The sequence below is a fragment of the Pteropus medius genome, unplaced genomic scaffold, assembly GCF_902729225.1.
Source record: "Pteropus medius unplaced genomic scaffold, Ma_sr-lr_union100, whole genome shotgun sequence".
In the NCBI taxonomy this organism is placed as follows: domain Eukaryota; kingdom Metazoa; phylum Chordata; class Mammalia; order Chiroptera; family Pteropodidae; genus Pteropus; species Pteropus medius.
Window position 1 is genome coordinate 48,486,518 of NW_024340849.1, and position 15,544 is coordinate 48,502,061.

The 15,544-nt window shown below is 38.6% G+C and overlaps 1 pseudogene; it reads right to left on the reverse strand.

The window, feature by feature from the left end:
• Window positions 1–5,066: 5,066 nt before the first annotated feature.
• LOC120590511 (uncharacterized) lies at window positions 5,067–5,185 on the reverse strand (annotated as a pseudogene).
• Between the last annotated feature and the right edge of the window lie 10,359 nt (window positions 5,186–15,544).

Here is a 15,544-nt window from a genome sequence, read left to right on the forward strand (position 1 = left end):
GAAGTCATACTGCTTCACTCCATACCACACTATCAAGCCCTCTGGCCAGCAGAACCTACCAGTCAATGTCACATTCCAGTTGACTATCCACTACCCAACCCCTTTCCAACAGATTCCGCCGCCCCTATTCAGCAGGAAGCAGCTACAGAAGACCGAGTCACCAACCCTATTCCATAAAACCAAAAGGCTGGAATGTTAGGTCCAGGAGGGCCCTATCCCTAACCCTGTAGTGTGGGAACCAGACTTCTCCTTTCCCTTTGTGTGGGAACCGGACCTTGCATCCGGGTTAGCAATGCTACATGCTCACCTCCCGCTTCACTGGACTCTCCTCTCTTTCCCACCAATTTACTCGCCCCAAATATTCCCACCAAAAAAGCCCACCTCAAGCCCCATATAAATTTCAGGTCTCCTTGCATTTGGGGCTGATGCCATCTTTGGCTCAGCTAGGCTATCACTCTGCTATAATAAATCTTGCTTAACCCCTTTGGCCTTGTGCATTCCTCTTTTGGTGAACCTAACAGTTTATATAAATGATGAATTAGTATTGAATTTTATCAAATGTTCTTTTCTGCATATATTGTGATGAGTTTATTGGGATATACCATACTTTTGCCACAATATACTTAATCATGATATACTATATATTTTTTTAAAAGCTATGTAGTACTAAAATTGATTCTCTTAGTTTTTCATGTTTGTTATAAATGATATTTCATGATTTTCTTTCCTTAAACTGTCTTTATAGTTTAAAAAAAAATCAAGTTTATATTAGCCTTATGACATTATTTACAGAGTTTACCTTTTTTGTCTTTAAAATTTTTTGTGTAAAATTCTCTGAAGGTTTGACAAAACTCACTTGTGAAGTCATAAGATTGATATATTTCTTATTTTTCCAGAGTGGAGGATGATTTTGACTATCAAGTCAATGGTTATTGCTTTATTCTATTTTTCTGTTTCTTCTTGAGTTAATTTTTTATTTATATATACATTTTAAGAAAATTTTTATTTGACCTATTTTCAAGCATGTTAGTACATAATTACTTATAATATTTTCTTACGGTGATCTATTTTTATTTGTTTTGCATTTTTTTACGTCTTTTTTTTTATCAGCCTTGGTAGAGCTTTACATATGATTTTATTTTCTTCAGAAAAACTTAATTTGATAAGCAGGGTCGGGCCTGGTTAGTACTTGGATGGGAGACTACCTAGGAAGACCAGGTGCTGTAGGCATAAAAAATAAAAAAATAAAGGATTGTAAACTGACAAGGTCCTTGCAATTCGTGAGGTCAACCAAGGGTTGCCTTGCCTAAGAAATTTAAAAAATAAATAAATAAAATAAAAAATAAATAATTTTAGTGTCACTTTCTTACATTTTTGCTTTTCTTTTCATGTATTTTCTTTCATTAATTTTTACTTTTGACTTTCTTTAGTTAATCTCTATCCCATTTCTATCTATTCTTTATTCTATCCTGAATTACAGGCTTAGTTCATTTATTTTCTGTGTCATTGATTAGTGTACTTTACATTCTACAAGTTTTGATATGTAGCAGCTTTATTTTGATGAGTTTAAAATCTTTGCATTGCATTTTTTAAACTCATGAATTATTCAGGATTTTTTTCCTACCATAATTTAAGAATTATATTTGGTGAATCATTTGTAATTAATTTAATATTGGATTAAGAATGTGTTAGTCTAGATAGGCTAGCTTATGCTGCCATAACAAATAATCCCCAAATCTCTGTGACTTAAAACAACAAAATTTATATCTTGCCTACCCTATATGATCATCAAAGTTTGGCAGGTAGGACCTGCTCATTGTAGTTTCTTAGATACCCAGGTTAATAAAATAGCGACAATTTCAAATGTTGCCATCTGCTCTGTCAGAGGTTAAGGGAGAGAGGAAGAGAAAAATCTCTGAAGGGTTTCCCCATCGTCAATTGAATGCTCCAGGCCAGAAGTGACACATTTCACTTCTGCTCATAACTCATTGACCAGAACTCATCATATAGTCACACCCATCCACAAAGAGGTAAGAAGTAGGAAATGTAATCTACTATGTGCCTAAAAGAGGGGAGAGTTATGTTGCTTAAACAGCACGGCATGATAACAATTGCTAGCAATTTGTTGATACTTCTTTTTCTACCTGGTCAACTTTTATAAATGTTTTATGTATCCTTGGAGAGTTTATGTATTCTCTCTCTGTAGAGGATTAGGTTCTATAATAAATGGACACATCAAACTTCTGAGCTGATTTGTTCAAATCTTATTTTTATTCAGCTCGATCTATGAGATTCTACAAGAGCTATATTATAATATTTCACTATGGCTATGATTGATTTTGTCAATTTCTCTTTATAATAATATTTGTATATTTTGAAGGCTATATGGTTAGGTACAATTTTTACTATGTTCTTTTGCTCTCTTCCTATCTCTACTGAAAATGACAAAAAAAAAATCGATCAAGAAGGTATATAATTTTCCTATACCTGGGCATCTTCACTAATTGATAGAACTTGACACTAACAGTTATTTGTAGCAGACAGACATGGTTTCATTTTAATTTTACAGAATCATTGTAAGGCCATTGTGGTATTGTTATTTCTGATTTACTCTTGAGTACATGGATCTCAGACCAGAACCTCAGGGCTCTTTCCTTGGCCCATGCTGCTTTTAGGAATGGCTACATTTAAAAAATAGTCCATATTTGAGACCAGAACAACCATGAAAGACCCAGTCTCCCCAAAAGCTGTTTCGATGGATCTTTGTGGTGTAAATATTTGTACTAGAAATTAGCTGTTTAAGCTCTGTGTCTGCCACTCTACTAAAGTGGAAGACACCTGGTTTTTCATTTATCTGAACCCTGTTAGCATCTAACACATAGTGGAGCTTAGCAACACCAGAATGATGAGGAATAAAGGAATATGAGCTGTTTAGTGGAGAGATTTTCCTAGACCGTAAGCTTTCTCCTTCTAGTTCCTTCCCTGAAGTATTTATTCCCTTTTCTGTCATTCATTTCCTAGGTCATTCTCATAAAGGATATAATATGGCCATCCTGAGCCTGATGACACTTCCCCTCTGGTGTTCCTATGGAGCCTGCCTGACTTCAGTGAGTTCTCTCTGGCCAAACCCCTGCTTGGAGAGGCCACCTGATGGCATGGTTAAGCTCCAGAAGTGTCTGCTGTCTGCGAGCATCTCCACTCTGCCCATTTTACAGAAAGATTTTGTTTTCAGTATATCAACTGACACCAGAAGTTTTTTCTCTATTTTCTGGCTTTATTATATGTTATGGTTTTCCTCCTGTTTTTCTTTTTTAAATATTTTCTGGGTTTCTTATTCCAAGTGGAATGTAGAACAAAAGCTGCTTGCTATTCACTGCTATGGGCTCAGGGCAGTGCTGAACAGTGTGAGATGCAGCCATCTGCAAGGTTCATTAATATTTCAGTGCCTTGCATCAGTCTGGGTGCCACAAAGCAGCATAATTCATAATTTAATACCGCTGGTGTGCAGTTCCCTAATGTATCATTAGTGTTTTAGGATGGTCTGGCCCGTGGAGTGCTCTACATATGTGCTGGCAGCCTTAGAGGTCAGGCTCTGGGCAGCCCCTCTGGGCTAGGGAGGAGAGAGAATGCTGTATGGAACAGCCCAGCCAAGCCATCAATGAGCCAAAGGCACAGATTGTCAAGGGAAGTTACCCCAGAACTTTCCACAGCTCAATCCACTTCTGTTTTGCATGAAGCTTTCCTACATGGAGATGGAAAGTTCATGCATGTAAAATTTTCCCAGAAAGAAACTTGCCATGATTGACATTTTACCCAAAGCATCAAAACATGAATGCATTACGAAAAAGAGCTAGTAGATGAAAACTAATTTTATTTAGTAAAATTTTAAGTGTCTGCATTTCCACACTTATAAGTATATGTATTTATGATTTGGCTTTGTGTTAGGCTTAGTATAAAGCCATCATGGTCTCTAACTTCTGTGTATTCAATTGAATATCACATCCTATAGACAAATCAGGGTAAGCCCCAAGAGTAGAGGCATTTTGCATTGGTCTAGGTTCTTTAGGCATCATACCCAGGTGAAGTCCTTCCCTGAGTGACTCCAGTTTCCTCAACTCTCACCCTTTCATATTTCTTGCTCATTTGCCCTCCATATATCAAAATAAACTCCTGGAAATGATCCCGCATTTAGCAAAACTTCAAAGCAGTGTATTACCATTCTTGGTGGTGCTTACACTTAGGTATTCTTTCTAGCTAAGAATAGCAAAGTTATTGTTTCTTCTCCAAATCATTACTGGTATTATCCAGTGGGAGGGGAATGATTTCACATGAAGTATGAGAACCTTCTAAGCTCATAACAAATGGGTGACTCACTGCCTTTTTTAGTTTGCTAAGAGGCCAGGCTTGGGGCCACGGTTATGCCTCATTTATCATCATTTATTAATGAAGCTTACCAGACCTTTCCAATTATTGGCTACTTGGTTCTGAGCCTAGAGACCTCCCTTGTCAGTCATCATTTTTATAAGGCTACAGAAATTTTTCACTTTTCTCAAAAAACTTGACCTAGTTTTCTCACTAAGAATTTGACCAACACCTGAGAAAGTACAAATATTTGGGAAGTAAATGCAAGGGAAATGGACAGGTACTTTCCATTGCTGGAACTTTAGTTTCTCAGCTGCTTTACTTTCCTTTTAAGGAGGTGATGAGGACAAAACTTTGAAGTCAGGGAAGATAGATGTTCAGCTTAGCTGGAAGGAAGGCAGAACCAATGTTCATTGAAAACTTTCCATCTGGTATCATGATACCTTTGATGTAGAGATATCTCGCAAGGACCCTCTAGAGACAGTATGGGACGGGAGTGTCCTCAAACCTGGTTCTTGTCAGAATCACCAGGAGGGGCTTAAATACATAAAAATTCTTGAATCCTGGCTCCCTAAGTGAGAGTCTTGAGGTGAAATCCAGAAGTTTTTGTTTGTTTGTTTGTTTGTTTGGCAAAGCAACCTTTGGTTGACCTCACAGATTGCAAGGCCCTTGTCAGCTTACAATCCGTTATTTTTGATTTTTTATGCCTATAGCACCTGGTCTTCCTAGATGGTCTCCCATCCAAGCATTAACCAGGCCTGACCCTGCTTAGCTTCCGAGATCAGACAGGATCAGGCTTGTTCAGGGTGGCATGGCCGCAGACTCAGAAGTCTGTATTTTTTAACAAGAGCTGGAGGTGAGTCTGATGATTAGCCAGTTCTAGGATCCAGTGGATTAGACATATTGTCCCCAAACACAGGTCTATGACTAGTATTTCAGAATCAGCTGGGACATTGATAAAAAGAGATTTTTTGAGGGCTTTCAATCTACATGGTCCAATAGGTGAATCTTGTGAGGTCCAAAGCTCTTCTGTTATTTCTGATGATTGGGCAGGTATGGAAGCTCCTGGAATGGAGAGCAAAAGGCTAAAAGCCCACATAAGGTCTGCTGCATTAGCACTAAAGCTGGGGCAGGGCCACAGGATGGGAGGGGCAGAGGTTTAGAGGACTTGACCAGACAGGTAGTTGAAGGAGTCTCAAACTCTTCAAGGTCCTCACCTGAGGAAGTCAGTATTATCAACAAACAGAAGGCAGGGAAGACAAAGAGGGCTTGGGAGGTGAAAATTGTAATTTTGGTTTGGAGCACATTGAATTTGAAGGGCCAATGGACTATTATCTAGAATCTTTCTGAGCAGTTGAGAAAAGCAGGACTGACAGTCAGGAAAGAAGCCAGTCAGACAGAGATCTTGAGCTGCCTGCCTGGTGGGGCACTAAAGATGTGGGCATGGATGACATTTGTCACTGATAGTGACATTCATCATCCACAAAGTGAGCTTGGTAAGAGAGAGCCACCAGAAGAAAGAAGGATTCTTAGGGAAGCTTTTGGTGCTGATCTTAAGTACTTTTAAAAGGGATGTCTGTATCTTGGGTGATGGAAATTGTGAGAGCAGTTCTGGCCTTGTTGGGTGATGGCTTGCCTTGTTGGGTTACTTACGAGGACAAGCTCAAATAGTTGATCTTCTGCTGAGAGCCAGGCTGTCTATATTCCTTCTGAGACTGAAGTTTTTGGACTGTCTCAGCTTCCAGGCTCATCTTTCAGTTGGGTTTGGAGATTGGTCGGTATCTTTTTTATTGAAGGTGACAGTGTCATTTATAAGCCTAGACCTCATACCTTCTGAATATGGAAAGACATTTTTTAAAAATATAACTTAACTAGAAAGGGGAGAGAAACTCTTTTAAAGTCTAATATGACACAGGAGATGTGCCAGTGAGATGTGAATTCCCACAGTGGAGAAGTTCCCATTACCTTTTAGGGTTTCTGCCTGGAGGTCAGATCACATAGAGGGCCTCTTTTCCCTTTCCTCTTCCATTCTGAAAAACTGAAGTCTGCTTCCTCAGACTTTCCCTAATCTTATCTCGCCTTCCTAAATAGCAACTGAAATTCTACCTAGGAGGGGATGATGTCCACACACCCCAAAGACAGGGAAGAATGTGAGACAGGACCCTGGTGAGAACAAAGAAACTAAAAGGGCTGAGGGGTTTTGGGGAGGGAATAGAGTGTGTAGAGATGATCTCCAGGTTCTGACCATGTGGCAGACCATCTGGCAGGTTCAGCTGTCTGAGACTGCACCCAGGCACCAAGCCCTTGGATATATAGAATGTAATAGAATACACAGCCTCTTCTAAATCTCAGACCTTCTGTGCTTCTCCATGCATTATACTGTTTGATGTAATAAGGTGACTAAACACTCTTCCAGAAACCATGTGTTTGCTGACACGAGGCTGTGTTCCAGCCACCAAGACTGCTGAACTCAATGAAATGCAGCTGCCAAACTGTGCTGGAGCATTTTCTCATTATTAGCTTTCTGGCTCTTTCCAGAATTGCGGCTAATCTGGCCTGGGATCCAAACCATGTCCTTAGCTGCTGCTTCTTCACCATCCATCCCCTATCTTTCTTGATTTCTAGTGCCCTGGCCACACTGACTTCTCATGGACAGTTGGTGATAGAAACATAGGGTATCTCACGGTTTCCTGGGTGAAGGTGGCCTTTCAGAAGCCCTTTCCAAGACTGAAGTATGGTGACAGACAGTAGAGAAATAGGGGCCTAGAGTTACTTAAATATCATCTGCAATTTCCATTCCTTCTACTGTGTCATTATCTGGGACATTTAGCTTCAGTTTCTTCCTTTGGCAAAGATTTTAAACTAAATTTAGTTTTGGCTCTAAATCTTTGCCTAACATCCCCTCCAGGAAGGTGAGAATTTGTCAGGAGTCCTCAAACCTTAGATATGCGGGAACCTTAGTCAGGGCAGGAGGAGGGTTTTGCTTGTGCTCACAGCAGGCACCTAGGCAGGAGCATGGCTAATAGCTGTGTCAGGAGCAAGGTCTGGGAGTTTTGTCCTTCCCCATGCAGTCCCTTGTTTTCTCAGTCTCCTGGTTGGTGTTATTTACTGGTATTGTGCGAAAGAATGAGAATTAGAAAATTGGACATGTGGAAATAAACATTAAAAAAAAGACTTTAGGGAAAGTCTCCTTACAACCTATTAAAATTTTTTTCTAAACGTACCCATTTCCATTACCCTAAATATGATTTTTTATACATTGCTTTAGAACTCCCTTCTGTGGATACCACTGAGTGCTGGTGACATACAGGCATATAGTGGTGGTACTACCTCAGCTACCCCAAAATTCCAATCTGCATTTGTGCTGGAAAAGAGGCTGTGGAGAAGCTAACCTTGTATCTATTGAACTGGTCCACATACTCAAGAGTCACCCTATTGTCTGAATAATTAATTGCACGCGAGGAAGAACCTTTCCGTAGAAGGCCAGTTTCAGGGCTCTGAAAAAATCTATGAAAAGAAATAGCGGAAGCAGTTACTGTGGCTCAGGCCTAATAATGCCACTTTGTGACTAAACAGAAATCATACCCAATAGCTAGTATTCCAGCCTTTGGTAATATGGTGCACAAAGGGAGAATGGGAATTAAGAAGTTTCTAAAATCTGGGAGGAGAAAAAAGAGCATCTTCAATCAGATCTTGTGGCTGGAGTTGCCATCATTGTAAATCTCTATACTCTGCAAGAAGGCAGCCCTGACTCCATGCCCCTCTGAAAGAGGGGACAGGATGCAAATGTAGATTTCTCCCCAATATGACCAATACGGCAAGCCAAAGTTAACCACCCACGGGAATATATCTCTCCAGTGATTTAAGGTCACAGTCATGGATTCTGCTTACCTGGCATGGACTAACTGGCTTCCCAGCCAGTCTTGGATCATTATGATTTTCTCCACTAATCTTCACTCAAACTCCAGTGAGCTCCTGCTCTGGGTTTTGGCAACACTTTTTATGCTTCTGAGAACAATGGTTTTTGCCTTGGATAGTCGGGAAGGCAGAGACTTGCCATACTTTTGAAATTTGGTCACTATGGGCAAGTTTTGTGGGTCCTACTGATTTTTGGACTCTTTAAAAATGATGCTCAATCAGAAACTTAGTGTTGAATTGAATTAACATCTGAAGAACCAAAAATCCTGTGAAGACAACATAAGCTGCTTTCCTGAAGTGACCTCAATTTTTCCAAGGTGCAGAGAACGACTCTGCCTGGGACTGACCGGAAGCAGAAACTGGGAGCAGCCTTTAATCTCGTTGACTTTTTAACTCATGGAAGTAAGAATATAAGTAATGTTCTTTGGTTCTCGGCCATTAAAGTGATTTAATATATTTTTTTCTGTTTATATATTTTTTATTTTATTCTATTTATTTTATTTTATTATTTATTATGATGACATTGGTGAACAAAATCCAATGTTTTAAGTATACAATTCAACAATAAGTCATATATATATCACATTTCAAGTATACAATTCAACAATAAGTCATATATATATCACATATACATCGTCAGATTTCTGTCACCACATATTTGCCCCTTTTACCCCATTTACCTTCCCCTTCTTTCCCTACCCTCTGGTAACCACTAGTCTAGTGTCCATGTCCATGAGTCTCTGTTTGTCATGTTCGTTTGTTGTTTTTAGATTTATAGCCCACATACAAGTGATATCATGTGGTTTTCAACTTTTTCTGTCTGGCTTATTTCGCTTAGCATGATTATCTCAAGATCCATCCATGTTGTCACAAATGATTTAATACTTTAACTTGCATTTCTCACTAAAATTATAAGAGAAGGTTTTTATTTAAATTGGGAACATTTCTATTTTTGAGGTATTTTAATATTGTAATTTTATTTCACTGCAGAACCTCACATAGGTGGTGTTAGACAGAGTACCTGGACATAGCTGTGATGGGAAAATGAATAGGGGCTGAAATTTTCGTCTTAGGTATAGAGTGGTATAGAAATTACTTAATAAAGTGTTCTGAACTATTTCAGAACCTTCTGGGGACAAAATCTAGACTGATGACTTAGAGAACATCCCAAAGAACGGTGTAGTTGGTGTTGAAGGATGGTCTCGTTAATGGAGGTACAGGAGGGGTGAGAAGGTTACTAAGCTGGCTTCCTCCTTCTGGTGGGATGACCACACCCTTGCCCAGCCTGAGACTAATGACCAAGCCTGAGGGATTTAAAGAAGAGAACCTAGGAGAACTTCCTCCCCGCCTAATCTGTATGTGTTTTTCCAGGGGAGGATTGTCAATACCATAACATTCTTGGTCTCTCTCCACTTTCATATTCATTGCCCCAGCTGCGATTTAAGCAATATTACAGATGACGTTTTTTATTAAAGCTTTATTTTTTAGATCAATTTTAGGTTCACAGTAAAATTGAGGAGAAGATAGAGATTATCCACATACTCTCAACCCCCACACATGCACAGCCTCCCCCATTATCGGCATCTCCTACCAGAGTGGTACATTTGTTACAATTGAGCCTACATTGACACATCACAATCACCTTGAGCTTGTGGTTTATACTATGGTTAACTCTTGGTTTCGTATGTTCTTTGGGTTTCAACAAATGTATAATATAATGTATCCACCATTATAGTATCATATAGAGCACACTGCCTTAAAAATCCTCTGTGTTCTGCCCATTCCTCTCTCCCTGTTATACCTTCCCCATCAATGCCAGGCAATCACTGACCTTTTAATCTTCTCCATAGTTTTACCTTTTCCAGGATGTTCCATAGTTAGAATCATATAATATGTAGGCTTTTCAGATTGGCTACTTTCACTTAGTAATATGCATTTAAGTTTCCTCCATGGCTTTTTGTGGCTTGATAGCTCATTTCTTTTTAGTGTTGAATAATATTCCATTGTCTAGATGTACCAGTTTGTTTATCCATTCACATCTTGGTTGCTTCCAAGTTTTGGCAATTATGAATAAACCTGCTACAAATATCTGTGTATAGGTTTTTGTGTGAACATAAGTTTTCAACTCTTTTGGTAAATACCAAAGAGTACAATTACTGGATCATTTGGTAAGAGCGTGTTTAGATTTGTAAGAAATTGCCGAGTATCTTGCAAACGTGCTGTACCATTTTGCATTTCTACAAGCAATGCTTGACATCCTCACCAGCATTCGGTGGTGTCGGTCTTCCGGATTTTGATCTTTCTAGTAGGTGTGTAGTGGTATCTCATTGCTGTTTTGATTTGCAATTTGCAATTTCCTAATGATGCATGATGAGACTGGGAGTATTTTTTTCATATGCTTAATTGCTACCTGTATATCGTTTTTGATGAGGTGTCTCTTAAGGTCTTTGAGGTGTCTGTTAAAGCCTATTTTATTTTATATTATTTTTTCCCATCTTTATTGAAATATAATAGTTAGTTGCTTTTATTTACATTGTACAATTCAATGAGCTTTTTTTCAATTATAGTTGGCATACAATAATATACCAGTTTTAGTTGTATAGCATAGTGATCAGAAATCCACATAACTCGCAAAGTGATTACCCCACTAAATCTAGTACCCTTCTTCCCCCTTACATATTTGTTACAGCACTATTAACCATCTTCCTCATTCTACACTCTACATCTTCATATTTATTCTGCAACTATCCATTTGTACCTCTTAATCTCTTTGCCTTTTTTTGTCCCCTCAACCCCTCTCCCATCTAGTATCCTTCAAAATATTCTCTGTATTTATGAGTTTATTTTCACTTTTGTTGTTGTTATTGTTGAGTTTGTTCTTTAGATTCCATATGTATGTGAAATCATGTGATATATGTCTTTATCTGACCCATTCCATTTATCACAATACCCTCTAGATCCATCAAGACAATATCTTTTTCCATCCCTTTCCTTTTAGTGTGTGTGTCTTTTAATCCTAAGTGAGTCTCTTGTAGGCAGCATATGTAGGGGGCTTGTTTTCTTATCTTTTCAGCCACTCAGCCACTCTATCTTTTGGTTGGAGCACTTATTCCTTTTCCATTTGAGGTACTTGTTAATAGGAATACAGTTATTATCATTCTCTATTCCTGTTTTTGATACATGCTTTTCTCCTTAAAGAAGTTCCTTCAACATTTCTTGTAATACTGGCTTGGAGTTGATAAATTCCTTTAGCTTATTTTGGTCCGGGAAGCTCTTCATCTGTTCTTCGACTCTAAATGATAGCTTTGCTGGATAAAGTATTCTTGGTTGTAGGTCCTAGGTTTTCATCACGTTGAATATTTTGTGCCAAGCCTGTATAGTTTCTTTTGAGGAATCAGCTGCCAGTCTTATGGGTGCTCCCTTGTAGGTAACTAACTGCTTTTCTCTTGCTGCTTTTAAGATTCTCTCTTTCTATTTAAACTTTGGCATTTTAATTATGATGTGTCTTGGCGTGGGCCTCTTTGGGTTCCTGGTTTTTGGAACTCTCTGAGCTTCCTGGGATTTTATGTCTATTTTATTCTTCAGGTTAGGGAAGTTTTCCATCATTATTTCTTCAAATAGCTCTTCAACTTCTTGTTTTTTCTTTTCTTTTGTTTTTTTTTTTTTTTTTTCGGTACTCTTGTGACATAGATATGATTACATTTAATAGTGTCCCATAACTTCCTTAAAATATTTTTATAGTCTGGGCTTCTTTTTTTTTGCCATTCGGATTGAGTGTCTTTGGGTTTCACTTTCTCTATATAGGTTATTCGATCCTCTTTTTATTCATTCTGTTTATTCCATTTAATATACTTTTCATCTCAGATAATGTGTTCTTCATTTCTGACTGGATCCCTTTTATAATTTCCATTTCTATTTTTGTTTTTTATATGTTTATTAAAGTTCTCGCTGAATTCATCTATACTTTCCCTAAGTTCATTGAGCATCTTTATAACCAGTGTTTTGAACTCTGCATCTGTTAGATTGCTTGACTCCATTACTTCTGGATCTCTGTTTTGTTCTCTCATATGGTTTCTGCTTCTTTGTTTTCCCATTTTGGCTGCCTTTATGTGTCTGTTTCTATGTACTAAGCATAGCTCTTAAGTCTCCTGGTCTTATTAGTGTGGTTTTGTGAAGTAGGTGTCCAGTGGCACAATCCTGAGAGGGGTTCAGCAGCAGGCCAAATTTAGTGTTGAGGCCCATTTTAAATCAGGTTATTTTCTTATTTTTGAGTTTTAATAGTTCTTTTCATGTTTTGGACAGTTAGCTGTATTTTGTAAATATTTTCTCCCAGTCTCCTCATTGCCTTCTCATTTTCTTCACATTGTCTTTCAAAAAGCAGTTTATAATTTGAGTGAAGTCCAAATTACCAATTAATTTTTTCATGGATTGTGTCTTTAGTGATATATCTAAAAAATCCCTGCCACTGACAAGATCATCTAGTTTTTCTCCAATATTATCTTCTAGGAATTTTACAATTTTGTGTTTTACATTTAGGTCTGTGATCTATTTTGAGTTAATTTTTGTGTTGAGCATTTTAGTCTGTCAACTGCTCCTCTCATTTCTCTTGCTTCAGAGTAGGTTTCATAGCCCAAGAAGGCAAAATAGGGCTATTTATTGGGCTTTCCTAAATCCTCAGCACTTGCTTTTGCAGATTTTTTCTCCTCATTAAAATGTCATCTCCATGAGGCCAGGGTTCTCCAGAGCCAATAATTACCATATTCATTATGAATCTCAAATGTTCTGATTTTGGAAAAATTACAAAGGAACTAAAAGCCTAATCATTTAAAAGATACTAACAATTTTGACCTACAAATTCTGGTGATTTTACCCTTTGACAAGATTAACTCCAGAGCACACTACCTGTAGGATCTCTTGAGGTTCTATTTACCAGACTGAAGACTAGTAGTCTGTTACTAGATGATAACTGTAAGAGATTTAAGACTTTTTGCAGAGGTGATAAGGAGAAAAGCCCAGATATAACAGTGTGATAGAAATGGTAGAGGTTTGGTGGGCCAAAAAGGAACATGTCCAGGAAGTCTGCTGTCTAAAGCAATGATTATTGCTACCATGTCTAAGTATGTCGTGACAGGTGGACTTATCTATTCTCCAGTCAGTTTGCTGTCTCTTAGAGGAGGCCATCAGATGGTAGGAGCTTCAGACATGCCACAGTCTTACTTTCTTCCATACCTGGATAGAAGGGCTTTGATTTGAATGAACAATACTTATTTATTTCACCCAGTGACTTTTATTCAATAGTAGACATCTGTAGAAGTTACGACACTTCATTGTTCAAATACCCACATTTCTTAAGTAAATTAATATTCTCATCTTGATCCACTAACTCTTTTGTTGAAAACATTAAGTCCACATGCAAATACAAATGGGAAAGTAGATATGGTATACAAGAATAGATTAAGAACATTTCATGATTTATCATGACATTAAGACCAGAACTTTATTTTACATGCAAAAAATGACTTGAAAATGATTTTCTTTCAGGTTTTCAGAAATTTCCCTTGTCTGTCTTCATAATGATTTTTTTTTTCTGTAAATAGAAGTTTGATTTGGGGAATTTGGTTACATGGTATGGCAGTTCCAAGTATGGTGGGAAGGAGTAAAATATTTAAACTCTTTGTGCTCAATTTCTTCATCTGTAAAATGAGAAAACAATCTCTACTCTTAGTTTTGCTGTGAGCACTAAAAGAAATCATCTGTGTGAAGCCCTCAGCAAGGGGCCTGTCTCCACTAAAACATCAACACGTGGTGATTGTTTCTCTAGGAGATGCAGCGAAGGAGGGAGGACCAGAAAACCACATATCAGAGAGAACCTCAGCCTCACTTCCAAATGGAAATGTTCTCCTGGACAGTCCACCACTTTCCAGGAGAGACAACCTTTATTCTGGAAAGTGATTAATCTCTTTTGCTCCTTGCCTTTTGGCTGATCCAAGGAGATTATCCTGGGGGTGGCCGAGGATTGAAGTGGCTTAGAAAAGTACTTCTCCTATGTGTGGGAGCAAGTGACCCAACGAGGAGGGATCCTGGATTTGGATTATCCAGGTAAAGCAGAATGTGCCCTTCCCCTGGGACAGGAGCAGAGTGGAAGCCGTCTTCCCTTTGACAGTTTGGTCTTTGAAGCTTGTATACTGACTCTTAGTATCAGTAAAACAGGGTAATTTGGGGAGAGCAATGTAAGATTTAGCCAACTGTCAACATCACACAGGTGTTCCTCCAGTCTCATTTTGATTGTGATAAAAAAAAATCATAACATCAAAATGTAGTTTATTAAGTCATTGATCCTAACAGTAATATTTTTCTATATTGCCCATTTCTGTAACATTATTCTATTTATCTGAGCTAATTTATAAAATTATCATGGAATAAGGAAAGACCAGTCCATCAAGCACAAAAATTAGATTCTTAAGGTAAAACAGAAGCCCGAGAGATGCTAAAATGCCTTGGAGAGTTGTTCGAATACCCATGTTTGACCTGGGTGGCACTTTATACCCAGGATGTTCTCTCACACTCTATACTTATTAGGATACCCAAGGTTTTGCAGCCATCTTGCCCCTGGCCTCAGAGCCAAGTGGCTTGAGAGAAAGCCTGGTGAGGTGCAGGGGGAAAATCACCTCAATCACCTGCCTTCTCCCATTACTTGAGAAATTCAGTGGCCTTCCTGTGGAAAAGGGTATGTCTCAGCATACATTTCCCTGCCAGAAACTTGGTAGCCTGGGAAAGAAATATTGTGGGAGGCACAGAGAAGGGATTGATGAAAAATTGTTCAGTATTATCTACCCTGACACAAATATACCAAAAAGCATTTGGGAATCTAGGGTCTTAGCAAGATCTGACATGTGGGGGTGCTCACATCAGCAGTGTTGTAGAGGACTGACTGACCAGGACTTGGTAAGGTAGGACAGAGCTGAAGACAAGGAGTTTTCAGTGGAGTGGGTATGCTAGCCCATGGGGTTCCTGGGGGAAATGAATTAAGCCCGGCTTCACGTATGCCATGGGCGGTATCTAAGATATTTTTATGTCTCTAATTCCTTATGTATTTAGCACAGGGTTTTGCACATAATAAGAGCCAGTAGTAATTGAGTATTTCTTCTTCTCCTTCTCCATTTATTGTTCTGGAAACTCCCACACACGTCTCCAGTAATCTTTTATGGGCTCCCTTGGATGGAGTGAAGGCCTGGGTAGGAAAGGCCAGGAGCTGTTTTATTTG